Source organism: Balaenoptera physalus (assembly GCF_965194825.1).
Source record: "Balaenoptera physalus genome assembly, chromosome: 18".
Lineage (NCBI taxonomy): Eukaryota > Metazoa > Chordata > Mammalia > Artiodactyla > Balaenopteridae > Balaenoptera > Balaenoptera physalus.
Window position 1 is genome coordinate 61,360,487 of NC_138899.1, and position 27,090 is coordinate 61,387,576.

Consider the following 27,090-nt stretch of genomic DNA (forward strand, 5'->3'; position numbering starts at 1 on the left):
GCGACAGAGCCCACCCTACCCCACAAGGTCTCTGTGATGTGGTCTTAATGTCATTATTCAACCTTCTCGATTTTGACATAGCCATGTGGCGTGCTCTCTCTTCTTTATGTTATATCTTGAACTATCCAGGAGGGTATTACACGTAGCTTGACTTTTCAGCTAATCACATAGTGTGGTCTGAGTAGCTCCCAAGATCCTTCTGGTCCCACTGTGTCTTCCCCCAGTGGCGTGCTTGGTATACTGCAGTGTCCCGCTGCTAGAGTGAAGGGTCCCATTTTGTGTACCTATAGTACCTTGGTGGGTACTATAGGTCTTGTGGGTACTATAGGTCTTATGGGTACTATTAATCCAAACTTGAGTTGTAGAGGCACAGAGATGCACAGCAGGGGAAACTTCTGAGGGCATGGGCATCAGAAAGAAGCCCATCATAGGAGAGAGACATAGAGAATAGCTTGGGATGCAGGTCAGAGAGGAATGTGGTGTCCATGGCATGTTGAGTTGTTCCTAAAAGACTTGAGCACCATGTGGGAAGGAAGATGCACTGTACATAGTATCTGGGAGGATGGACTCACTTTTTCTTTTTGCCCTGGACCAGTTCTGATGCTACCCCCTCCCCTGAAATGCTCTACCAGCCCATGGGGGGCTCCGGAATTTCTCTGTAGCAAGGACCTAGGGGTGGCAGCTGGTTGGGTGTGGGGAGCCAGGCAACCTGTCTTGTGGCTACATTTGTTTTTAATTTGACTGTTTGATTATTTGGGGGTGGTTTGGAGGCTGTAGATGGAGATCATGTTCCCAGACCATATTCTACATTTCTTTTGAGACATATCCCATGACATCCTTCTTTCAAGACATCCCTTGTACGAAGCTTTCCCCAAATTATTTCTCTCTGTAATAAGAACTCTTTTTTTCTTACTCTCTAGTCCTTCATCACCTCCATAAATAATTTACACTGAGCTAACTCACACTTCTAATGCCTTAGAATTTTTCTCTAGAAATGTCATTTCAACCATGAGATGATAATCTCATTAATGGCAGGGATATCATTTCTTTTACTTATTGCAGGTCCCTCCAGCATCATGCAGCTCTCTTCATACTTGGAGCTTAGTAAATGCTTGTGGGATTAGTGAGCAAATGAATGAGAAGAAGAGAAAAGATAAGGAATTATAAATGTATAATCAATTTTATAGACACAACTTACATTTACTGGATTATTTCAGAATATTTTCCTACATTTTTGCCCAAAAAACAAATGAGTAAATGAGGTTACCAATTAGCCATATAGGGCAGAAAGAGGGAAAAGGGATATTTATGTGACACTTAACTTGTATACCTTCTGAGAGAACTATGTATAGGATTAACCAGCACATGTGCTGACTACCTTAACAGCTAAAATCACAAGGGAAAAGATGGCTGTGAAATGCAGCACCTGAGAGAGAATCAGGAGACCTGCGTTTATTCCTGCCTGTTCTGACTCATAGATCTAGAGCTGTTGTTTTTCTCAAAGCTCTCTTTCAGGTAAATTAAATAGGTATGTATTAGGAAACTAGAGCATGATACAGTGGGGAAAGCACGGAATAGGGCATCACAAGACACAGGTTGGCATCCTGACTCTGTCCATCACTAGCTGAGTGACCTTAGGCTGCTTAATTTTAAAGCCTCCCTCTGTAAGGTGGAGATAATAAAAAGAGGCCTTCCCTAATTTACCTACAGGGCTTTGGTGAGAAAACAGTGAGGTGATGTGTCAATTATTTTGTAAACTTTTAAGTTGAAAGTGATTATAATTGACTTGGCACTATGCTTGATTCTGTGGGTACCACAGAAGACCTTTGAGAACCTTCGTGAAGTCTAAGATCTTGCAGGGAAAATGAAATAGACGCAGGTGATTTAGAAAGACAGCAGTGCAGGATAGAATGAGATCAAGAGGCAAAATAGGTGACGTGGATAAACACTCCTACACGATGTCAGAATGTGATGATCATTGTGGGTTAGTGTCTCCAGGAAAGAGTTGTGTAGGGGTCAGGGTGGCTAAGCTGGGTCTTGTGGGTGAATAGACTCTGGACAGGGGTCAGGTCCAAAGGCAGGGAGACAGGTATACGATCGCTGTACATCCGGGGCCGAAGTGCACTTGGCCTTGCCAGGGCTGAGTTGAGCTGGGTTTGGCAGGCAACTGAACTCAGGAGCAAGGGCACATGTTCATCAAGCAGAGGCATCAAGCAGGTCCTCTGTCTGTGATAGCAATCTGTTTTAGTCATTCATCCAGTGATCAAATATTAATCGAACATACAGTGAACTAGGTACTTTAGGAATTGAGAGGAGGAAGCTGCTTGAGTCTATAATCACTACAGTTCAAGACTTTTGGCTGTCATTCACGAACTCATCAATCCAAATCAAGACAAGGAGGAAGAGCATGCAAGGTGTAAGCAGAAAATCTGGGTTTAGCACTGGCATCAAATTGTTCAAATGCAATCAAGGTAAATCTGTATCTACCCTGGATATTTTTTTTAAGGCAGCTATAATGCAGGAGAGCAGTTCTCAAACATTTTGGTCTCAAGACTCTTTTACACATTGAAAAATTATTGGAGATTCCAAAGTGTTTTTGTTTCTGTGGGTTACATCTATAAATATTTGCTGTATTAGAAATGAAAGCTGTGAACGCTGAAGATAATGTATCAATCCATTTTAAAATAAAACGAATAAACCCATTATATATTCACATAAATAATATTTTTTATGAAAAATACTTATGTTTTCCAGAACAAAACAGTGAGAAGAGTGGCACTGTTTTGCAGTTTTGAAAATCTCTTTAATGTTTGGCTTAATAGAAGACAGCTGGATTCTCACATATGCTTCTGCTTCAGTCTGTTATATTTCATGTCAGGTATCCTCTGGAAAATTCCCCTGCACCCTCATAAAAGGATGAAACAGAAGAGGGCAAATGACACTTTATATTTTCCCAGCTTTGCTGAGATATATTTGACATATACCATTGTGTACGTTTAAGGTGTACAATGTGACGATTTGATACACATATATTTTGCGAAACGTTTACCACAATAAGGTTAGTTAACACATCCTTTACCTCACATAATTACCATTTTGTTGTTGTTACAGTAAGAACATTAAAGCTCTACGCTCATAGAAACATTCAAGTGTACAATAAGTGTTGTTAACTATGGTCACCACGCTATACCTTAGAGTCCAGAACTTATTCATCTTAGAACCGAAAGTTTGCACCCTCATTTCCCCCAACCCTTAGCCCCTGGTAACCAGCATTTTACTCTGTTTGTATAGATTCCACATATAAGTGAGATCATACAGTATTTGTCCTTCTCTGTCTGATTTATTCACTTAGCATAGTGCCTTCAAGGTCCATCCATGTTGTCACAAAAGGCAGGACACAAATATATATACACCATATTTTCTTTATACATTCATCAGTGGACACTTAGGTGTTTCCATGTCTTGGCTATTGTGAATAATGCTGCGATGAACATGGGGGTGTAGATACCTCTTTGAGATAGTGATCTCCTTTACTTTGGATATTATTATTACTATTATTATTATTAAAATAGTATTGACCTCCTTGGCTTCCCGAAAGCATCCCAGAGATCCCTGGAACCCACATTGAAAGCCACTGACGTGTAGAAGAAAAAGCCACCAGCTTCGAATCAGAAAACTCAAGTTTGGATCCCCTATGACTTTAAGCAAGCCACTTAATCTGTCTGAGCTTTTTCTCCCATAAAATGGGGGATTTAATAGTATCCCCATGAAAGGATTCTCATGAGGACTATAAATGAGAATTGCTCTACTGTTTGTAGTAAATACAGAATTGTCTAGCAGACAGAAATAATAGAGAAGAACATTCGACAGCCTTTCTTAGTGGGCAGAATCCTTCATTCTGTCTGAAAATCCCTGCTGTAGCTGAGAACTCCTACATCCTTTGTTTGGCTCTAACAGAAAGGAAAACCAGCTTGCTGTCATCCTTGCAGCTTAGCTTAAAATCTGTGTCTTGCTTGCACAGAGGTCCGAGAAGAGGGAACCAGTTCACTAGTCACTATAAGGGCCACGTAGAGCAAGACCATCTCCCAGACTGGCTGAGAATAGACTTCTCAGCTCTGTCATTTTCCACAACTGACTAAGTAGCAAGTGGTGAAAATTTAACCACCTCTTCTGCAGATGGTGACAATTAAGTCAACTGCCAGGAGTACTGAGTAATGGGTGTGCAAGGTGATATGACTTCAGAAAGTACATGTTAGGATTCACAGAGCAAGGATAAAAAAGAGTTTTCTCCTGTGCACTTCCTCTGTGGGAACAAGGGCGGCCTGATGACATCTGGGGCTTCTTTCACAGGTGTTGGGATTCGTGGAAATCAGCACGAATGGCTTTCTCCCAAGGCAGCCCCAATGAAAGGTTCTCAAAGATGGATCTACCACTGCTTGCTTTATCAGTCATGGATTTTGGTTTCAAGCAATAGAAGCTGATTGGGCTGACCTAGCAGAAAATGAGTTTAATAAAATGATACTGAGTAGTTCAAAGAATTCTTGAGAGGCCTGGGCTCCAGGCTAAAATTCCAGGAGTAAAATTGCATTGCCGACCCGGTCTGATGAGGAAACTTCTGCTTTTTTCTTTGTCCACTGAGCATCAGAGCCTCCTGTCTCATCAATGTCACTTCTTTACTAGGGAATCAATTATGCAACCACTGGGAACCTGATGGCCCAGCCACCTCCATGCTGGCAAAGACATCATATTTGTTCACTTTGCTCTTTTCCACATCACAGTTTTGCCAGGAACCACAGTTTTGCCATGGTCTTTGGAGGAACCTAGACCATGAGCCAATGTCCTAGCTACCAGGAAGGCTGGGAATTTGAGTTCTGCCTCTCGGGAATTTCTCCAAATATAGAAAGGCTAGTTGACAGAGACAGGCAGCTATGACTATGCCAGGTACCCATTTCACTGGACCTAGGTTTGGCCCAATTTGCAGCTGTTTTAATTGGGCTGGGTGTGGGGAGATGCCTCATCCAAAGACGGCAAGGCTGGAATTTCTGGCCTTTTCCTGTTTTCCTCTTTCTCCTAGGATTGTTCTCTTTCTCCATCATCCCTGCAGTCAGCATATGTTCAAGTATCGAATACTTAAAAGTAAGTCAGTCTGGAAATTACATACCAGTAGCTGTGAACCTGAATGCCTACGGGACTAATGTAGTCATATAGCTGGTTTATGGGTTGGGGTAGAAGATGACAGGAGAGTGGTACTTGGAAAACTGAACAGGACAATTGGGTTCAATTAAGAAAAAACACATTGCCCAAGCCAAACCAAACAGATCTCTGGGCCAGAGCGATTTTTCATTTTTCAATTAGCTTGGCGTAGGTTTGGAGCTTTAAAAAGTGTTTTGGGTGTGGATTCTTCTTTATTCACATCTCTTATAGGCTTCTCATCTTGGCCTTGTTCTTGGGGACACTGTGTCTGCCCTGATAAACCGACACTGTTTCTACCATAAGGCTCGAACACATTTTAATTTTTGTTCCTAAGTCCTTTGATCAAGCAGTGTCTTTCTCAGCGTGGGCTGCAGAGGCACTCCCCTTGGACTCAGATCAGTGCTGCTGCCACACAGCTGGATAAGCTCTTGTTCTGACAGGTGTCCCTGGAGGAGGGGGACACAGGAAGTCCCTAACTAGTGACTCCCTTTTTTAACCTGAGCTGGTCTTCTGTATGGCCCTCCTGTCTTAGCCCCTCTCTCTCTGAGCTGGTAGGACACTAGAAGCTTCTTGACAGCTTCCCACTCTTATCCCCCATCCATCTGGTTGGCCCAGACCTCCAAACTTCCTGTCCAGTTTAGGGGAGTCTGAGATGAAGAGCTTTGGGTTTTGATTCTCCTAGACTGTGTTTTCAGCAAGTGCTACTAAAAGTACCACTCTGTGAGATTTCATTTACTCTAACTTCTACAAGGTTATTCCTACCCTGACATTTTACTGATGTTGGGGGAGATAAAATTTTTGTAACAACTGTTGGTGGGAATGTAAATTGATACAGCCACTATGGAGAACAGTATGGAGGTTCCATAAAAAACTAAAAATAGAACTACCATATGACCCAGCAATCCCACTGCTGTGCATATACCCTGAGAACACCATAATTCAAAAAGAGTCATTTACCACAATGTTCACTGCAGCTCTATTGACAATAGCCAGGACATGGAAGCAACCTAAGTGTCCATCGACAGATGAATGGATAAAGAAGATGTGGCACATATATACAATGGAATATTACTCAGCCATAAAAAGAAATGAAATTGAGTTATTTGTAGTGAGGTGGATGGACCTAGAGTCTGTCATACAGAGTGAAGTAAGTCAGAAAGAGAAAAACAAATACCATATGCTAACACATATATATGGAATCTAAAAAAAAAATGGTTCTGATGAACCTGGGGGCAGGACAGGAATAAAGACACAGACATAGAGAATGGACTTGAGGACATGGGGAGGGGGAACAGTAAGCTGGGATGAAGTGAGAGAGTAGCATTGACATATATACACTACCAAATGTAAAATAGATAGCTAGTGGGATGCAGCCGCATAGCACAGGGAGATCAGCTCTGTGCTTTGTGACCACCTAGAGGGGTGGGATAGGGAGGGTGGGAGGGAGACGCAAGAGGGAGGGGATATGGGGATATAGCTATACGTATAGCTGATTCACTTTGTTATACAGCAGCAACTAACACAACATTGTAAAGCAATTATACTCCAATAAAAGTGTTAAAAAAATTTTTTTTTGCAACATTGGAGAGACGTTTCTCTGGTCTAATGCCTGCTTCTGAATGCTGCATCTTCCCTAGTCTAAATATGACCTAAGCTTGCAGAAAGATGTACTAATATTGGGTTAAAAAGTAGCTTTAACCAAGAAGTTTATCCAGTTGTTATCAAGAGGATGGTTTATTGGTTTTTAAAGAGCTGAAATAGAGCTTAATGATCATCTAGCGAAGCATCTTCTTTTTACATTTGATGAACCAAGGTAGAAAGATAGTAAGTAAAAAGAGTGGGAGAAACCTATATTTACAGATGTCCACCATAGATAGTATAGGCACTGTGTGGGTGTTCACAGATGTTAGCAAATTTCATCCTCACAAGGCACAAATGAGCCAGGAATTATTATCCCCATTTTACAGGGGAGGAAAACTGAGTTTCCAAAATATTCTATAATTGGCTCTAGGTTTTTCAGTTAGTAAAGGAATGAGCTAGGAGTCAAGCCTAGGAATCATTTCTTTTCTTCTGTACCTTTTTTTTTTTTTTTTTAATAAGCTTTACTTTTTAAGAACTTTAGATTTACAGAAAAAATGTGCCCATAGTACAGAGAGTTGTCATATGCCCACAGCCAGTTTCCCCTGTTACAGACACTACATTACTGTGGTATGTTTATTACAATTAGGGAATCAATATGGATACATTATTGTAAGTTCATACCTGATTCCCATCTTTTCAGTTTTTACCCACTGTCCTCTTCCTGTTCCAAGATCCCATCCAGCACCCCACACTACATTTTGGGGTCATGTCTCTTTGGCTTCTCGCGGCTGTGGCAGTTTGTCAGACGTTCCTCATATTTGATGACCTTGACAGTTTGCGGAGTACTGGTCAAATATTTTGTAGAGTGAGTCTCCATTGGTATTTATCTGATGTCCCTCTCATGGTTAGTCTGGGGTTATATGGGTTTTTTTTTTTTAATTAAATTTAATTTTTTTATATAGCAGGTTCTTATTAGTTACATATTTTATACATATTAGTGTATATATGTCAATCCCAATCTCCCAATTCATCCCACCACCACCCGGCACCCCCCGTACCTCACTTTTTGTCATGACCTTGGCTTCATGGTCCCTAGGCTAGTGGTCTTTGACTACATCAGAATGTTTGGTTCGCTCCTTCACTGCTTTCCCTTTATAACTAATACTTTTTTAGGGATTAAGAATGTTCATGGGTCAAGAGCCTTGAGACGCAAGTGAATATTATGTGGGACCTTATACACTGGAGGTAGGAATAGAAACAGGAGATAGAAGTGGAAAACAAACAAAAGGGCTGTGCATTGCCATTGATATAACTAGACTTCACTCTCAGGGCTCTTCAATACAAGTATCCTATTCAAGGTCACAAATAACTCTTTCATAAGCAATAAACAAATATGTAGTTGCCTACTTGGCCTTGCAGCGTGGATGTCTCTAATAGGCATCCTAACTTTACACGGCCACGATAGAGCTCTGGATTGCATCCCTCACCGCTCCGCCAACTTTCTCCACTTTCCCCGTCCTAGTTAATGGCACTACCAACCATCCAGGTACACAGCTCAAAAACCAGAGTCATTCTTTTCATTATCCTATGCTTGCAAAAAACTCACCAACATATTATTAATCCTACCTCCAATATATATTTTATATCCAGATCTGTCTACCTTTCTCTATCTCCACTGCCATCTCTATACTCCAAGCCATTAAGATTCTCACCTGGATTACTGCAAGAGCTTCCCCACTGCTCTCACTGTGTCCACCCTTACCCATGTAACCCTTTGCTTGAACCTTTCAGAGATCACCCATTGCACTTAGAATAACGTCTACCTCCTTAGCTTGGCTGCAAGGCCTTCTCTTATCAGCCCAGCCTCCCTCTCGTTCCTTGTCTCCTAACACACATCTCATCGCTTCTTGATGAATTGCTTGAGCTGCACTGGCTTCTTTCTGATCCTTTAACCCCATCAGCTGGTTTCCACATAGGACTTAGGACTTGCTGTTCCCACTGCCAGGAACGTGTCCTCCGTGTTCCCATGGCTGGCTCCTTCTTTATCATTCAGCATCTGTTTTAATTCCCTCTCCTTAGTGAGCCCTTTCCTGACAACTTAACCTAAATTAGCCCTTGCTCACCCTGCCTGAGTCACTCTATAGCACATTTCCCTGATTTGTTTTCTTTATAGCACTTGTCATTATACGAATTTTTTTTATTGGTCTATTTATTTGCTTGTTTATTGTTTGTCTTTTTCCATGAATGTAAACTCCATAAAAATCAGGGACTTTTCCCAAGATAGTGCCTGGCACACAGTATCTAAGCATTAGAAAATAAATAAAGATTCGTGGAATAAATGAACAAGCAAATTCAGGGGCCTTTGGGACATAAAAAGAAGAGCAGAAAGCAATTATGATTAGATAATAGACTTTCTCATTACCTTGGTTATAGGGGTAAGGGCAAGAGGTTGCCCAAATATAGGTCATTTGGGGCACTAGAAATTCTAGTCAAATTAGGTCTTTGTAGGTGTTGAAGGTAAAGCTATTAAATATGAGGGCTTTCAAGAGATAGTACCCTTTCTCTAATACCCTGCAGTTAATAAGATCTTTCATCTTTACAGCCTAACGCTTCTTTAGGGACACTATGTAGTGGTGGTAGGGATGGTAATAATAATAATAATAATAATAATAATAATAATAATAATAATAACATAATAGTAGTAGCAAATAGTTGTATGATATTTTCTGTGTTCTAAGCACTGTCCTAAGTGCTTTACACAACTTAGCTCACTTAATTTTCACAACAACCCTGTGAGATACGTACTATTATTATCTCCATTTGCTGATGAAAAACGAGGCACCGAGAGGTTAAGTAACTTGCCTAAGGTCACACAGTAAGAGGCGGAACTAGGATTTTGAGATGCAGCCAGTCTGGCTCCAGAGTGTGTATGTTTCTTTGCTTTGTGGCCTCAGCGCAGTGCAGCCGTCAGGCATGCAGGCTTGAGGGGTCAAACTACCTCATTTCAGCAAATCTGCTACTTAACAGATCACATCACTCCTGGATTCTGCACCATGAGGCCTGGATCCTGAAATTCATGCTGGGCCCTAGCTATGAAACATGCTGCTGAGTGCAAGCCTTCTTCTTTCTTTGTATCTAAATTTCACATTGAGAGCCATTTAGATGCTATTCACGGGAAGGCCAGTCATGGCTTTCCATGAGAGAGAAACAAAAATGAAGAGATACGATATGGAACCTGTCGTTCAGGAGCTTAAAGTTAAGGAGGAATTATCAACTATAAGTCTTTAATGCACATCTCCCAGTTTTTTTAATTTGACATTTTTACATTAACGTGAACAATTGTAACATTTTTAAAATTGCAATTTCCTCTGCTACTTTTTTACACTCATTGTCTTTCCCTGGGTTCCAGCTGGTTGATACCCTGCACCTGTGCTGATGTTGAATGCTTTTCTTCCAAGTTAACCTTTAGATGATTTCATGGATGAGGGTGGGGCAGAAACCCTCTGACAATGCATGCAAAAGTTTATGTTCTTCTGACTGTGTAAAATTTTCAGGGGAAAGGTAATCCTGCAATACTCTGTAACACAAAAATGATTCTGGACCATTGAACCTGGATATACAAAGGCTACATTTCTGTGTGGGTGTGTGAGAGAGAGAGTGTGTGTATGTGCCTCCTGATAAAATCACAGCTTCACAGCTTCATAGTTCCATATCTCCTGGAGAGTGCTTTTCTGAGAATATGGAAGCAATTTATGCTTTAAACACACATCAAGAGACCCAAGTCACAGTCAAAAATCTAATGAGCCAGTTAATTTTAAGGAAATGCAGGAAAATGATAAAAGGATGAGCTTTTTGATGAATTGTGTATTCAGGTTAAAACACGTGCACACACACACCACAAAACACATTAGTATCCTGGGGAGGAGGTAATTTGCCAGTTACATACGTGTTAAAATTGAAGCAATTCTTAGAATAAGTCCGACCAAAAGAATACTTTCACATAGACAAAAGACAACTTTCATACAATGGAAACAGGAACTTCTGAAAAATTGCTCAGTTGTCCAGTTTACAAGGGTAGGATGGTTTTAGAGCAAGTGGGAGAGAGAGAGAGACCCTCCTTTTAACAACAGTTTGGGCATGTGGGGTAGTGGTGGATCCGGTTAAGTAAACTGTGAACTTCTTGATGATACGTTCACTGCTTTTCTAAACTTCGTGACAGTAGCAAAGACACTGTTTAACCAGCTCCAGCCCACTAAATTCTTGAACTGATACATTTTGTGGGTGACAGAATAATGATCCCCTGAAATGCTCACATCTAACTCCGGGAAACTGAATGCGTTGTATTTCACAGCAAAGGGGACTTAAGGTTGCAGATGAGAATTAAGGATGCCAATCAGCTGACCTTCAAACAGGGCGAGGAGCCTGGCGCATCCAGGTGAGCTCACTGTAATCACAAGCAGCCTTAAGGTGGAAGCGGGAGGCGGGAGAGCCAGCTCAGAGTGATTCAGTCTTGGAAGATGGCGGCCGGTGGACTCTGGAAGCTGGAGAGGGCAAGGTGATGCTTTCTCCCCCAGCCCCTGGAAGGACCGCAGCCCTGCTGATGTCTTGACTTGGCCCGGTAAGACCTATTTTGGACTTCTAACTAGACTTGAAGGTAACACATTTGTGTGTGTGTTTTTAAGTTGACAGAAGTGTTGCTTAAGTTTGTGATAATTGTTACTGCAGCACCAGGAAGGGGACACACGTTGCCTGGACCGGTTCCTTCTCTGATACTTGGGTGTTGCTGTAAGTAGGCGCATTCAGGGGGTCAGTCAGAGAGTGGGGCCTCTCCAGCCTTTGCTTGTACACAGCGTCCTCTGCTCCCACTGTTTTGATGGCATTGCCTTTGTTCATTTGGAGTGAGATTCACCCGGCAAACTCTTCAAAACTTGAGTTTTGAAGCCATCCAAGCTCATGTATGAACTTTTAAACCTTCCTGTGAGGAAGAAAACTGTTCCACAATATGAAAAGCAGCCTTGCTTTTCACCTTTATGTATTGTTATTAAAGTGCAGTTCACAGCTGTAGCCATGTGGGGTGAAATAAGCATGAGACTGGGGGACAGAAGCCCTGCCTTTTGGCCTTGGTCCTTCCTCTTCCTCATACAAGCTACGGATGTGATGGACTTGTTCTCCCATAAACATTTACGAGAACTTTGTCGAGTTCCTCAAATCCTTTTGATATTTGAATTGAAACTGTGGGTTTAATTTTGGGGGAAACTAACATCTTAGTTCTGCAATTTACGATGTCAAATTATCCCAATATGAACATGTTGTATCTTTTTAACTGGCTAAGTCGTATTATTTTGTCTATAACAGTTTAAGGCTTTTTTGTCATAAAGGTCTTGGGAATTCTTATGTTATCTTTTTTGCATCCAGTGTTGCTGCCTGCGTCAATCTGTGTGGTTGTTATTGTTCCTTTGTATGGTGTGTTACTTCTGAATGGTCAGGTTAAACGTTGGGCTACTAGTATTTCCTTTACAGATTTGCTTCTCATAGGCCTAAGTATTTTTTTCTTGAGTTTGTTCTGAGGATTTAAGCTGCCACAGCTGATTGTGTTCAGCAGGAGAAGGGGGTTTTACAGCTCACGCCCTAGCCTGTGTGCCTCCTGGTGATTCTATTTGTTGGGGGGGGAGGATGGACCTTAGGGCAGAGGACCTCTAGCATTAAAAGGTGGGCTCAAAGATCCCCCATTTGCCCACACCCTGCCTGGATGTCTGCACGACACCTGCGTGGGCTGCTGCTCTAGCTCCCAATCCCCTATCCCTTGGGCTGGGAGGACCAGGAGGAGAGAAAGCTCGGGGGCCAGCTGGCTGCTTCTCCCCTTTCCCCGTGCTTTGATTCGGCGGTTCTCGACCTCGGAGCACGTTGGAATCACCTCGGAGCTTTAAAATACTGACACCTGGACTGAACCTACAATCTGACTTTGAGCCCCAGGTGAGGCCTAGGACAGAAGGTTTTAAAACTCCACAGGTGATTCTTATGTGCCGCGAAGGCCAAGATCTGCAGCCCTGGCCTGAACTTAGCCCACCGGCTGGAGGAGGTACCAGCCAAGGTTTCTGTTTCTCTGTTTGGTCACCAGGCAAGCGGTCCCGGCCAAGGGCAGTGGCTCTAAGGGGGAGCCCACTACACTGTCTGTGGCTCTCGGCACTTTTCCCCTCTGGGCTATGCGTCTCCCACGTGTGGACCTGATCACCTTCTGTTTTCCTAGAGGTTTTTCACAGCTTTTATGCTAGTTCTCCAATTCCCCAATTCCCCTCTTCTGTTAGGTTTAGAAGAGGTAGTCTGTAGTCCCAGTGAATCTGCCTTTGTAATAGCACCTGGAGGCCCTTCTTTACTTTTAAACCTGGAAGACTAAAGGGAAACCAGCCTGAGGAACTAAGCCCGAAGGGTCCTGGTCATCAGCAGCACATATATTTTCCTTCAGAACATTATCAAATTGTAGGGGGAGGGCTCTGGACACAGTGTCAAGTCTGGGATTTGATTCTTTCCTAACAAAGAAAGTTTATCCCTCAGAGTTGTTGGGAGGATTAAATGAGAGAAAGTGGCAAGGCCCCCAGTGGCATCTTTTAGGAGATGCTCACAGATGTTAGCTGAACTTGAACTCTTGTGGTGTGAATAGGACAGAAACGTTCATTAACTGATGTGTGACGGGAGGATCAATGCTCTGAGAATGAGCGAATCATCTAGTAGGTGGTGTTACAAATATCAAAGGCTTAGGTATTTCTCCGTGGCTGTGAGCCAGACCTTTAGTACTCTCTTCTGTTACGATTGCTTTTAGACTCTGTTAAAACTTAGTTAATTAGACTCCTTCTCTGTTAGCCTACAAGAGGGGCACATAATAGAGCTCATACAATTTAGCTCATTTCAGGCTTGTACTGGCTTGAGGTAGAAGCTGCTAGAATTGACGTTTATTGTCAGGAATTCCAGTAGTGGTCTCTTTTTCTTCCTTTTTTTTTTTTTTTTTTTTTTTTTAGCCTCTATTAGAATTAAATATCACTCTTCCAGGTCTGGCCCTACCTGACTTCAACTCTTTCTAGGCTGAACTTTTCCCGGGGATTTTATGGTGTACGTCACTAATAAAAGAAGTCAGCAGAGACTCCCTAGGTTCAGGGATGTGATCATATAATTAACATTTGATTAAGGGAAAAACAGATCACAGCGTTTGGTTAAGATCATAGATTACGTCCCACTCTCCCCTGCCAGCCATCCGCAACCCCCGGTTTTAGTTGAAGAGTATTCCTGGAAAAGATGTTGAAGTCCTAATTCCCAGCATCTGTGAATGTGACCTTATTTGAAAATAGTTTTTGTTGATGATCAAGTTGAAATAAGGTCATGAGAATGAGCCCTAATCCAGTATGACTGGTGACCTTATAAAAAGGGGAAATTAGGGTGCAGAGAGAAACACACAGGGATAACATTACATGAAGATTAAGGTAGAAGTTGGGTGGTGCATCTATCAAGACGAGGAATGCAAAGGATTGTCAGCAAAACACCAGAAGTTGGGAGAGAGGCACGGAGCAGACTCTCCCTCACAGCCTGCAGAAGGAACCAACCCTGCCGATGCTTTAATTTTGGCCTTCTAGCTTCCAGAACTGTGAAACAATACATTCCTGTTTGAGACGCCCAGTCTGTGGCATTTTGGTATGGCGGCCTAGGAAGCTAGTACACCCTCTTTCCTTCACTCTGCCTCCCCGGGGAAGTGACGCTGTGGGTCGGTCAGATTCAAGGACACTCACTGAATTGTTAGGTTGAAACATGAAAAGGCCGATAGTTAGTTACCTTTGACCTTCAGAAAGTACAGTTTCACATGATCCAACCTCACATTTTTCTTGTGTGAGACCCTAAATAGATCTCATTAGGGTGGGCTGGGGGGCTGTCTCGCATTTCCACTTCTTCCCTTGTCTGGAGTGTGAAGCGGGTCCCAGCTGGGAGATACCCTGGCCGCCTTTTTCTTTGGCTTCTGTGTCTGTGGATGCTCTTTATTACATGTAGCCAGACAAACTATAACAGGGGACAGAACTCCAAAGCTTGCTTTCCCTAAAAAGGTCTGAGGTGGGGTGGCAGGTGGGGACCTTTTGGTGTTCTGAAGGGCCTATGAAAATTTTAAGATCTAGCAAAAATCCGAAACACATATATGTAACCTTTTCAAAATAAACATCTAAGTGTCGATACCATGTAACATCTAACGATCAGAGCTGACCTGGCTACATTAATATGCCACATTGAACGTACGTGTTTAAGATGATGTGGGTGGAGGCTCTAGAAGTAAGAGTTACCAAAGGTCTTAAACAACCCTGGGCACTGGGGCAAAGGGTCTTTCCTCTGGCTACCACCATCTGATACTTACAACTCTTCCTTGCTGGTATATTCTTGACATTCAAGATAAGAGACTGGATTTAGGACAAAAGGGGTAGAACAAAGCAATCCTTTGTCCTGCTTCATCCTCTGGTTATACATTTCTCTTGGAAAACTGACAGTGTTCTAAACAGTGGGTTAAGAACAAGATTCAGGCATTTGTGTCCTGCCAATATGATTCTCATTCTCCTTATAAGAGTATCCAATTTGAATAGTTTTTCTCTGTAAAAATCCCTCATTAAAATAAAGCAAAACAGTAATCCCTCATGGCTTTCTAATCAACCTAATAGGCAATTTAGAAAAGACTTGAAGTAAAGTTGTACCTAGTGTTTGCATTTCTTTCCAGTGAATTCTCAATAAACCTAATTACTTAACCTCTCTTTTTCCCAACAAAGACAGGTAGGAAGTAAAGACATAGGAATGTTACTTCACTCACTATGAGCTTATGAAACGCAAGAGATTAAAAACTGCAGCAGGGTTTTGAATAGAAATGAGTCTTCTAAATGGATGTGGGGCTTGGCTAGCTCTCTACCTTATGGAGTATCGATCTGTTAAGTCAGTACGAGTCTTATATATGCCTTAAAGTTTGTGAAAGGTAAGATCAGCTTGTGTTTCTCTAGTGAAGCCTGTTCAACTCTTAGTACAAAATACTAGGGCGAACGGGGCTACTGGTATATCTAGTATGGTGGTTCTTATATATGCTCTCACAGTACTTTCATCCTGGGATCAGGATTTCTTATGAAAAGGCTTGTAACTTAGGTTAAAGGGATATCATTATCTAACTCCTTATCATTCATGGGGAAAATAATTTTTGAATGTCTCCTAAGTGTCAGGCATGGTGATGAGCACCAAGGATACAACCTTGGCCGAAACAGTCCCTGACATCAGAGTTTACAGTTCAGTAGAAGGCATTACTAACAGGGTAATACATCCTAGGGTAGCAGCAGTTTCAGGGTACAATGAGGAGCACAGAAGGGCACTTGGATTTGGGGACAGATCAAGAAAACTTTCTGCAGAAAGGGATCAAAAACTGAGACCTCAAAAATAAGGCTTTATCCAGACAAATTGGATACATTCCCTAGAGACAAGAAAGCACAGCCCATAATAAGAACTGAAAGTCATTCAATATGAGGTAAGTATCCTCCAGAGAGAGATGAGTCTGAAGAAGTATGCAAGAGCTATATCTTGAAGGGCCTTGTGAGTCATTTGGAGAAGTTTTAACTTTATCCTGAGGGCGATGGGCAGCCATTCAATGATTTAAGGCGGAGAATGGAAATGATCGGATGAAAGGTCTGGCAGTGTGGAAAATGGATCAGAAGGGAACTAGACCGGTAAAGAGGCTGATGCAGTACACAAGGTGAGAAAGTGACAGACAGCAGTGGGGACAGAGAAAAGTGGAGGGATTCATAAGACATTAAGAGAATTGGTAGAACTTAGTGATTAGGTGTGGGTACAGGAAGAAAAATGAAGACTGAAGGTTTTTAGCTTTGTAGAGAGTGGAACCTGAAATAGAAAACAAGTTTTAGGGAGAAAGTCATAAGTCAGTTTTGGACACATTGATTTGGAGCTTCTTGGTAAACAGATATGAGTCTAGACAAGGAAGGTGCTAAGGATTCCTCCAGGACAAGCCCCTCAGACAGCTGTCAGGGGAGGACGCTACGAAGAAATGAGTGCCGAGCTGAGTCTTGAAGGGTGAACGGTAGTGGTCGTAAGAAAGAAGGGGAAGATGCTCCAGAGAGAGGGAGCATCCTGATGAAAGAGACTAGAACGCAATGAGGGGTTGCCGGTAGCATAACAGGGTTGAGATGGAGTAGAAAGGCAGAGAATAATTCTTATTTTTTTAACTGTTAAATTTTCTTGTAATAAAAATTGCACAAATATTCTAAATGATAATACAGAAACGTAAATGATTGCTTAACTGATTTTAATATGACATAAAGCCCCTACACTTGATGTAATTGTTATGCAAAATACATAGATGAATACTGTCTTCTTTTAAAAATATAAATAGGCAAGACCTGAAAATAGGCAAGTTTCCATTAAATAAATGAAAAATTTAAAAAAATGTTTTGCTTTCCACATCATTTGGAGAAGGGAAATTATCATTTTAAAGAATATTCAAGTTTATTAAACATTTAAAAAAGTATTATAAAATGTTTAACTTTCATCAGCTTCAAGGTTTATGTTACTCCCATATTTTGCATATAACTGTACTTTCAAATCTGCTAACACCCGCTGAATTGATTCCATTCTGGATTCTAAGGCGTCAGTTTCTTCTTGCAAATTTTTCTTTGCTTCTTCTAATATTTCTTGTGTTTCTTCTTCAGAATGGCTAATGGAAACATCATAAATCTGATAAGGTATCATTAAGCAGTCGTTGTCTGCAAGCATGATGTCCTCACAAACATCTTCTAAATTCTGGAGTTGTTTCTTCTTTTACTTCTATTTCTTCCTTCAGCTCTGTGATTCTACTTGTATCCTGTGCAAATCTGTTTGTCTTTTGTTGATCTTCAAAAGTAACATCGACATCTTCTGCAGCCGCCTTCTTCATGCTGGCCGCCATCCTGAGAGAATAATTCTTGATAAGCCTTCCATGTCATGCTTTATGCACAAGGAACTAGGAAGGAGCCGATAAGATTCTAGGCAGAGGATAGACCTGGTTATATTTGTGCTTTACAAATTAGACTGGGCACTAACATGAGCATGAACTAGAAATGGGAATAAGTCAGACCACTTTAGAGAATATAGCGCAATTCCTGTCAAAAGGTAAAGTCTCAGATGAATGCCAAGGCAGAGGGGATGGAGAAAAAGGAATGAAATCAGGTGATATTGAGGCAACAGAAATAATAGACATGACCATGGACTCTGGGAGGCGAGGAAAATGGCAAGAATGTTGCTCAGGGTTCTGACTTGGCCACTTGATAAGTTAGACAAGATGGGTGAAGGGAAGGAGCAGCTATTGAGAAAAGCAGGATAGATGGGCCATAACCCTTGGTTCTTCATTCTACTGGAGCCATGAGTTGTTTAAAAGACTGGAATTTTTGTTCACTACAAGAAACAATTGTAACTTTGAACTGTAGTAAAGTATTTGTAGTGATTGTCACATTATACTTTTCTCTCAATATTAAAGCTCAGGAATTATTTCACTCTGAAAAACTGCTTTTCTCTAAGGAGACAGCAATACTCAACATGCAGGGAAAAAGAAAATACTACTATAACTTAGTATCTACAGGCATTTTTCTTTCCCAAATAATCAGACACAAAGGTTTTTAGTAATTTGTCCAAGGCCTCAAGGTGTTACTGTATGGCTACTCAGTTTCCAAGTTTCAGCTGAAATAAAAATGGTCAGAAAAGCTTTTCCTGAACATCTTCTCTAAATAGTTACCATTATTACTATCGTGGTACTATGTCCTGTTCGTTCATAGCACTTTTATCTGCTTCAAATTATATTTTGTTTACATATTTGTCTCTCACTGTACTACAGGGTCCTGGGTTGGTGTCTGTGTCATAAAGGGTACTAAATATTTTGACTGTTCCCCTGGCTGGACTTCTAATCTGAGGTCTAAGTCTACTTTATGTTGCTATATAATACATGGAAACCTCCATACTAATTAAGAAATCCCCAATGGTAACGTGAACAAATTAAAGCAAAACCATGGTGCCAATTATGGTAAACTGGGGGGAGGGTGTGTGGGTGTAGGTTTGTGTTCGGGCCTGGGATGGGGAGGTCTGTGGCAAAGGAGGATTGCAGAGCGAGCTCCTTTATTTTCTTTTGGATGAAGGAAAGCTCTACCGCTTCCAAAGAGAGGAAGAGCTTTATGGAAAGAAGTCCAACTTATACTATGTTGTCTCTATGACTATATTCTTAAGCAGAGAGATCCTGAGTGAGCCTTTCTCCAGAAGCTGGCTTAATTGGATTCAAACCGGGCAGAATGAATTCTTAATCAGAACGTATTTTATTTGCTTAAAATGAATATTGTTGCAGTTACCCCCTATTTATTAACAAAGTGGTCATTAATAGCTATCAGTGGCTGACCTTGACAGATTCCATTACTGAAATAATGAAGTCTGATGGGTTACTATTATTAACATTTGCTAATGGTTTTACATTTGCCGAGCAAGAGATTGGAGTGAAATAGAGCTGCTTACTCAGGCAGGTTGACCACAGGGAGATGGAAGGAAGTAATGAAAAGCACAGGGAGCTTGATGAAAAATGAATGGCTCCCAGGAAGAATTTCTACAAATGAATGCAAATTCAGATATATATCTTTTAATCACCATGTTGAAAAGGTTGATTACTTAATATTAGAATCACCAGATGTTTTTGTTGTAGGCAGAAATGGGAAACTAAGTGGGAAAATAGGAATTTATCCCTTTAAAAGGTCCTAGTGATTTCATAACAGCTGGTAGGAAACGGAACCAAAATGATAAAATGAAGAAAGCAACCAGGTTCAGAGCCAAATGGAGGAGAAAAGCTTAGAAGCAAGAAAAGGAGAATAAGATGAAATCCTATTGAGTGTTAACATTTCTGAAACTTGGAGTTTGGGATTCCAAAGGATATGATTTTATTTTATTTTTTCTCCTAAGCAGCTTCCTTCTCACTGCCATACTTTTAGATTGTGAAAAATGTCCTTCCCTTATCCCCAAAACCATTATTAAATTTTCAGTACCTCTAGACACATGACCCAGCGACAAATACCAACACAGCTCCTTCTACCACCCCTCCCCCATCCTCAGTCAGCTGCGGGCCAAGGAGTAAACTTGCCCTTGTGATATAGTTTGGGAGACATAGAAAGGTCTGTTTTTAAATTGTCTCTCCCACCTTCCCCAAATTTTCCCATCACAGATTCATTTCTTTATATTGCACGTCTTGATCTTTCTGGCAATCTCTACTTAAAATGCACCCATTTCTGGAAGGGGTGATAACTTAGAACCCATTAGCTCTTATCAACTAAAACCTTATCCCAAATAGAAGTCCTGTAGGGGCTGAAGCAGATGGAATGAATTATTTTGGAGAAATTTCCCCTCCTCCAAGTGCTACGTTGCAGAGGTGGAAAAGCCCATTTGTGCCTCTCTTACAACTCTGAATAGGAGGTTCCTTCTCTGACTTAATCTATTGCCCAGACTTCCTGGATCACTAATTACTGAACTGAAATCAGTTTGTTTTATGCCTTTACCTATTGCCAAAAAGCCCAAGGTAATGAGGAATACTGGATACATGTGGGGACAACCCCCCTTTAGAAGACAAAAATAGACTGTCTTGCTGTTGCCTGCCCTTTAGTTCCTGGGAGTTGGGGCAGGATCCTACTAATTTCTGACATAAGAAATTAGCTGCGGACTTCAAAATGACCTCTGTGCAAGCATGCAAAATAGAGAACCAGACGACAGCAAAGAAGTTCCTTGTCAGATTTGACTATTACAATGAATCAAATTATTGTACCTTCTGTAAGTGTACTTCGACCCAGCAGTTGGTGCACAGTATATAGGCAATGCATACGGTTTTGAACCAATCAATTTAAGCATTTCACACTTTAGAGGAGATGACTCACAGCAAGTAGCTCCTTGAAAAAACATTTTTTTCCCCCTGTGTGTTCAGTCATTAAGGGCCTATTCTGTAGGTACCACAATCTAAGAATAGAGGTAAGCACTGTGTAAGATACGCTCTATGCAAATTAATGTATTAGGGAAGGCAAACTATACTATCAAGTTTAATAAAATATAAGCAGGACAAGGAAAATTAGCAGGGAAAAAAGTACTGTAGAACTTTGGGATAGATCCAGGGTGGCTCTGAGGGACATAGAGGCCCCCAAAGAGAAACCACCCAAATGGGAAAGAGAAATGGGGAAATAAAAACTGGCTGACCCTTGACTGGGAGATGCAGTTGTTAGTGACTCCTATTAAATGAAGTCTTTGTAAGACAACTTACAACATCTGTTGGGTAAGTTAACTCTAAGAGTGTCCTCTAATTGGTAAGAACTTCGCTGGTAAAATACTCCACTTTACAGAACTTGGAGGCAAGACTTACAGGAAGAGTAAGAAGTGAAGTGAAGGGTGGGTAGGATCGGAAATGATATTTCAACCCTGAAGCCAAAGAGTCTAGTAACTGGGGGAAGAGCAGGCAGGTCCTAAGGGAGATAAGGTGCAAGTGAGGTGAAGTGAGGGTGGAGAAATGGGCAGGTGCCTGAGGGCAGATGGACTTATTTAGCATTTAAGCCTAACGAAAGCATTTCACAGTCATCCTAAGGGAGATGGGAAGCCATTGAAAAGTTATTAAAAGGTCTTTACTTACATAGCTCATACCTCTGAATTCTGTTGAATAATGAATCAAACCTGTGGTGGTTTAAACACTCAAGTGTTCATCTACAAATTAACTGGGTTAATAGGTATATGTATTAATGAGTGTATAAACAATTTTGGCACCTTTGTGACCAGTTGATTACCATGAAGGCATTTTATGAGAATGAAATATACAGAGTACATCGACCACAGCTGACTTTTCCTTGAGGTAAATAATGGTATGACTTTCTTGATTGTGAATCTTATCAAGTACTGAAATCCAACTTTTTAATAAAGTAGGGGGTTAGTTTTCCTAAGTTATAATGGAAGTTGGTGAGAGCATATGATTGTTAAATGCAACATTTTCAATAGCACAGCACATGAGGCAAAGAGCTATAGTAAGGCAATATACCCAAGGAAAATTAAGTCCTTTGCTTGGTTCATTATAACACTTTATTTGAAGATCCCTATTTTGGACTATGTAGAAAAATACTGGTACTACTTATAAAATGACATTTGTTCTACAAATAAAACAAGTTATTCATGGAAATATTAACTTAAAAGAGTAGAATGCTTTTAAGCACTTGTTGGTCATTTCCGTGTAAATGACTTAAATCACTAATTATACAAGTTTTCAATTTAATCCTCAAAGAAAATACCAAGGACCTCTATACTGACAGTCTCTTTGGTATAACCCTGTTTTACCATGTACACTTGAGAGTAAAAGTTTCTTTTAAAATCTGTAACTTAGGTTCTTTAATTCAGACTTATTTTCCCAGCAATTAGTCAAAGTCACATGATAAATGGTTATACAACTTTGAGTTAGCATATTACTTGTATAGACTTTAAGGGCAAATACAAATTAAAAGCAATAGGATAAATACTCCTTATTAAAAATAAGGGAAGAGACATTCCCTTCCCTTCTCTTAGAGCATTTTCTTTTGTAAAGTTGTAAATTCTTTCTCTGGCTTTGGGCTTAAAATCTTTTAAAAAGCCTCTTGCAAGTCTTACAACTAGGAATGTCTTTCCCAAGGACCAGGGAGCTAACCCTTTGAAATGCCATCATCAAGGGAGATAGGACCTTTAAATAGCAATAGACATGTCTAGTGGCTATCTCACAGTTCAGAGCTATTGCATTCAAGGCAAAAACATTTTGGGGTCATTTACTTAGAGTATATGTATATATGGGTATGTGTATGTATATACACAACCTGTGCTATTGGGGGCAGGGGGCGGATAAATCTGAAGTGTGGAATGATCATCAACATGTATCACTGACTGGAGGATACACAGACCGAAGTTGAAGCACCCCTAAAAGTTGTTAGCGGCAATGGGAACGTGTGGGTGCTCAGAACAAGGTAAGATTTTCTGGGCTCCCTCCAGCCATCGCATGAGACCTTTTTGCTGTCTTCATTATTTTCAAGTTCTGCTGTCTTTATCTTGCCCACATCCTGGGAATCCTAAGAGGATTCATTTGTAAGAGTTTTATAAATTGCTTTGTAGATTAAAATTCTCTATAAGGTGTTTATTACTCTGAGCAGTCCTGACTTGGAGAGATTAGACTTCTGACAGTTCACACTTCCAGGGCTCAGAGAAATGCATCTGTGTTATTAACCCAGGAGGCTGGCTCACACAGATACAGTTGGATCAGGTGATCCGCTTCCTCATGTGCTTACCTGTGAAGCTGACCCGTCCTTCAGCCTTAGCCTGGCCTCACAATTCTCCCTTCTCTGCTTCCCTCCTTTTCCTGGGGTCTCTCAGCTCTTGGGCAGAGCCACCCTAGACCTGCCTAAAGGCCTTAGGGTAGGGAGAGGCTGAGGAAAGATAGTGCTGCACAGTGGAAATAGTCATGGACTTCAAGTCAGAAGATGTGCATTTGACAAATTCTGCCTTCTTAATTATGAAATCCCGACTAGCTACGTAGTCTCCTTGAGCTAGTTCTCATTTAACAAATTTATTGAGCACCGACTCTTGGGCTTGGTATAGTATGTGGGGCTGGAGATTCATCAGTGAAGTAGACTACAAACCCCTACCCTCATGGAACTTTCATTTCAGCTGAAGATAAAACATAAGTAAATATATAATAGAAGCTAATAAAATAAGGTAGAGGGGGAAAATGGATAAAATGGATGGGGAATAGATGGGAGAGAATGTGATAACTTCTCTGGGGAGATCAGGGTAGGCCTCACAAGAAATAAGCATTTGAGCAAAGGCTTAAAGCAAATGAGGCAATAGAGCATGTACCTAATAGAACATGTACCTATCTTGGGAAGAACTTTCCAAATTGAGTCCAGAAACAGGAAAATAGGAAACTAAAAACTAGTGGTTGACCCTTGCCTGGAACTAATAACAATGACAACAGCATATTCTTAAAATGCTTACTATATGCTAATCATGTAGTAGACATAAAGTTATCTGGCATATATCTTATATCTAAAATATATCTATTCTACAAGCTGGTTACAGCTGACCTTCATCCTGGAAAGTGGAGGCTAACCCCCAAATCTTAAATTCCCAGTCTCGGGGAAGGGGCCATTTTCAATTTGAATGTGTTATTCTACAGTCTACCATTTATGGATTTATATCAACATTATGACAGAGCCTGGTACTAATATGAATACGATGTATTATAAAATTGTGGAGACAATTCCTCATGGAACTTTGAGTTGCTATTTCTCCAGAGTATCTTTTCAAGGATGTCTGAATAGTGAACAACCTTGGATGATATAGTGTATCCATCTGAAGCAAAGGGGGAGGTTGCTTACTGCTTATCATAAAGGATTTGGGTTTGTTACACTAGATTCCTTTTCTCTGTGCAATCTACTGTGGCTCCCTTGGCATTGCCCTGTGTGAAACAGGGCTCAGGCAACCAGCACAAGAAAATGATGATACTCTGGCTGTTACTGCCGGGAATCTCTGGTCCGAGTCTCATGTCATATGCCAGCATCCATGAAACTGTGGCAGGCTAACCTGTTACCTTGCAAGTAAAGTAAAATCTAAGATGCACCCTTCAATCTTCATGTGCGCTCTTTGAATGAATTCGCAATTTTGTTAGACCGAGAGAATAGTTAAAGGAATGTAAGAAATGATGATATACCTTATAAACAAATTATTGAAGAATTTCCTGAAGTCTAAATTTTAACTTTGTCCTGATTGAGTACAAAATACCTAGGTAACATAAGAAATAGTTCATCAACTGTCTCAGCACTGCTGCAAAGAGGGGGTCAATTCTTAAGTAGCTGGTTTCCTTAGGCAACTGGGAAACCTAGTCAGTCTGTTAAGTTCACAAGTTTATATTATCAGTGGAAACTCTGTTTCCATATTCAAACAAATTTTTTTCCCCCATCTCTCTAAAGGTATGGGGATGTGTTTTCCCTAAAGAAGTCAGACTTCAGGGAGCACATAACATTTGAATAATCTGAACACTCAGCTTTCTTGGATGTGCAATGCTGCCAGAGCCAGGGCAGAGAGTCAAGCTGAATGGAATTACTGAATGTTGTTTGTGTGGCTGGAAATGCAGCTTGAAGATGAAATGGAAGGCAAAACTCTGACAGCTTGGTATTGAGATTTAACGTTTGTACAAGGTCTTTGAGGGTGAAGGCATGGCTAAGAACAAAACTATTCAGAACATGTATTTGGAGGAATTGACCATATGACCAAAAGCAAACTCCTACTCAAGAAATTACAAACTAACACTTCCCTAAAATATCATCATTGGATTTTTTTCCCCTTAAATTAGGGAACTGCACCTTTAAAGATGTATAACTATTATACGTAGTTCTTTGAGAGAGACTACTCACAGGGAGTGTACCTTAAATTCCGTATATTTGACCGAGTTTCTATTTTATCCTTCATACAGAATTTATATCATTTATCTTCAGGCACTTCCCCAAGGAAGTCTAGGGTGGCTATTCATCCTTGAAATATCCAAAAGGGCTTATAAAGTAACCTACATTCACTAACAACTAGAAGATTGCCATTTCTAAAGATGGAAAAATTATTCTCAGCTTTTAACATTGTCACATAGAAATTTCAATACTTTAAAATATTTTAAAATAATTATAGGAAAAACACTTTTTGCAAGTCTACTTTTTTATTCTCAGATAACTATTGTTGGATTACTATTTAACAGTAATACTTGAGGTGATAAAGTCACTTTAAGGAATTGGAAGGGAGTAAAAAGGGAAACTAGATTCAAAGAACAGTGCTGACACCAAAAGCACAAGCAACAGAAGAAAAAATTGGACTTCATCAAAATTAAACTTCTGTGCATCAAAGAACACTATCAAGAAAGTAAAATGACAACCCATAGAATGGGAGAAAATATTTGCAAATTGTATCTGACAAAGGTTGAATATCCAGGATATATAAAGAATTCCTAAAACTCAAACATTCTAATTAAAATGGACAAAGGACTTGAACAGACATTTCTTCAAAGAAGATATGCCAAGGTCAATGAGCATATGAAATAACACTAATCATTAGGGAAATGCAAATCAAAGCCACAGTGAGATAACACTTTACACCTACTAGGATGGCTATAACAAACAAAAAAGAACAAGCTTTGGCGATGATGCAGAGAAATTGGAATCCTTGTACATTACTGGTGGGAATGGAAAAATGCACAGTTACTGTGGAAAACAGTTTGGCAGTTCCTCAAAAACTAAACATAAAATTGTCATATGACCCAGCAACTACATTCCTCAGTAAATTCCGAAAATTGAAAATGGGACTCAAACAGATCCTTGTATGCCAGTGTTCATTACAGCATCATTCACAATAGCTGAAGGATGGAAACAACCCAACTATCAGATAAAATGTACATGCAATGGACTATTCAGCTATAAAAAGGAATAAAGTTCTGATAGCGTGCTATAATATAGATGAACCTTGAAAACATGACAAGTGAAATAAACCAGACAAAAAAAGGACAAAGTTTTACTTACATGAAATACCTAGAATGGATAAATTCATATCCAAAGTAGATTGGAGGTTACCAGGGGCTGGGGAAGGAGGGAATGGGGAATAATTGCTTAATGGTCAGGGTTTCTGTTTGGGGTGATAAGTCTAGAAATAGACAATGGTAATGGTTGCATAAGATTATGAATATAATACTCCTAAATTGTATACTGAAAATGGCAAATTTGTTATTTAACCATAATTTGTTTAAATGTACATACCTTTCATTTGTGACTTTTAAATAATTTAGCTTCTAAATTGGTCAAGGGATTTTTAAAACTGAAAAAGTAATATTACTGGGACGAAAGTAAATATATCTGAGGTAATTATAGGCAAGTGAAACTAAAAGGACAAATAGACTACTGTAGGGATAGAATAAGATCAAATTATATGCCAAACTACTGTTGTGAATACACTACTTTATTAGTCAAAACTAGAAACAGAATTGGGAAAATGGCTAATAGAGTATAATATATCAACATGAGGGAATAACTTATAGCCATTAAAATCATAATTATGAAGCCCATATGGAAAAATAAAAACACATTAATACATTATATGATGTATCAGAATATAGAATAGCATATATAATATCTTTGCTAAAATACATTTTATGTGGGAGTCAAAACAAAAACAGTTCTAGGAATAAAATATTTCTAATGCTGTTGCTCTAATTGTTTTCAAAAA

At 40.3% G+C, this 27,090-nt stretch overlaps 1 protein-coding gene and 1 pseudogene across 3 annotated transcripts in view; both read right to left on the reverse strand.

Annotated features, from left to right (window-relative positions):
- The window catches only part of HTR2A (5-hydroxytryptamine receptor 2A), a 59,382-nt gene that overhangs the window by 8,744 nt on the left and 23,548 nt on the right, over positions 1-27,090 (reverse strand). The window lies entirely within an intron of this gene.
- LOC309647298 (prefoldin subunit 4 pseudogene) overlaps positions 10,659-27,090 on the reverse strand; it is a 35,534-nt pseudogene continuing 19,102 nt past the window's right edge. Inside the window, exon 2 of the transcript XR_014268667.1 lies at positions 10,659-17,732. The product of XR_014268667.1 is annotated as a prefoldin subunit 4 pseudogene (transcript). The remainder of the gene's footprint in view (positions 17,733-27,090) is intronic.